The sequence below is a fragment of the Malurus melanocephalus genome, unplaced genomic scaffold (genome assembly GCF_030028575.1).
Source record: "Malurus melanocephalus ecotype Western Australia unplaced genomic scaffold, MMel_1.1 scaffold_1677, whole genome shotgun sequence".
Lineage (NCBI taxonomy): Eukaryota > Metazoa > Chordata > Aves > Passeriformes > Maluridae > Malurus > Malurus melanocephalus.
The window spans coordinates 6,495-7,804 of record NW_026624909.1 but is presented as its reverse complement, the minus strand read 5'-3'; the positions used below and the strand labels follow the sequence as shown (position 1 = coordinate 7,804).

At 46.9% G+C, this 1,310-nt stretch overlaps 1 long non-coding RNA gene across 1 annotated transcript in view; it reads left to right on the top strand.

Annotated features, from left to right (window-relative positions):
• The window catches only part of LOC130587243 (uncharacterized), a 2,235-nt gene extending 1,372 nt beyond the window's left edge, over positions 1–863 (top strand). The window contains exon 3 of the long non-coding RNA XR_008966763.1: positions 770–863. This is a non-coding gene — a long non-coding RNA (uncharacterized LOC130587243). The remainder of the gene's footprint in view (positions 1–769) is intronic.
• Positions 864–1,310: the final 447 nt, after the last annotated feature.

Sequence of the window (1,310 nt, the reverse complement as noted above, 5' to 3'; positions counted from 1 at the left end):
GAGCTCTGAGAGTGCAGCAGTGCCTGATGAGCTCATCCCTCCCTTCTCACCCTCCCCCAGAACCCTTTAACAGTGGGATTTATCCCCTGGGAGCTTTCAGTGATGAGCGCATCCCTCCCATCCCCCAGAACCCTTTAACAGTGGGATTCATCACCTGGGAGCTCTCAGTGAGCTCATCCCTCCCTTCCCAGTCCCTCCATCCCCCAGCACCCTTTGGTTGTGGGATGTTCCTGGAAGCTCTGAGTGTAAATTGGATCAATAATCCAATCTCACCCATGGGATCAATAACCCAATCTCACCCGTTGATCAATGACCCAATCTTACCTGTCAGATCAATAACCCAATCTCACCCATTGATCAATACCCCAATCTCACGCGTTGATCAATAACCCAATCTCACCCGTTCCCATCGGATCAATAACCCAATCTCATCCATTGGTCAATAACCCAATCTCACCCGTTGATCAATAACCCAATCTCACTGGTCGGATCAATAACCCCATCTCACCCGTCGGATCAATAACCCAATCTCACTCATTGGTCAATAACCCAGTGTCACCTGTTCCCATCGGATCAATAACCCCATCTCACTGGTTGGATCAATAACCCAATCTCACCCGTTCCCATCAGATCAATACCCCAATCTCACCGATCAGATCGATACCCCAATCTCACCGGTTGATCAATACCCCAATCTCACCGATCAGATCAATACCCCACTCTCACCGGTCGGATCAATAACCCAATATTTTGTTTTTTCACGTTTCAGGGTATTTTTGTGGCCTGCATGACGGCCATCTTGCGGCAGATGGACGATTTCCATTACAGCCACTACATCAACACCTTCAAAACGCGGCAGGACATCACCGTGAGTGCGCAACGGGCTGGGCTCGGGGTTTGGGGTGTGGTTAGGCTTAGGGTCGGGATTATGGTTATGGCTAGGGTTAGGGTTCGGGTTATAGTTAGGGTTTTGGTTATGGTTAGGGTCAGGGTTATGGTTAGGATTAGAGTTAAGAGTTATGATTAGGATTAGAGTTAAGGGTTGTGTTATGATTAAGGTTATGGACAGGTTTATGGTTCGGGTTATGGTTAGGGTTATGTTTAGGGTTATGGTTATGGTTAGGGTCATGGTTATGGTTATGGTTAGGGTTCGGATTATGGTTATGGTTCGATTTAGGGTTAGGATTCGGATTATGGTTAAGGTTAGGGTTACGGTTATGGTCAGGGGTAGGGTTATGGTTTTTGTTAAGGTTAAAGTTCGGGTTAGGGTTATATTTAAGGTTAGGTTTAGGTTTAAGGGTATGGTTAGA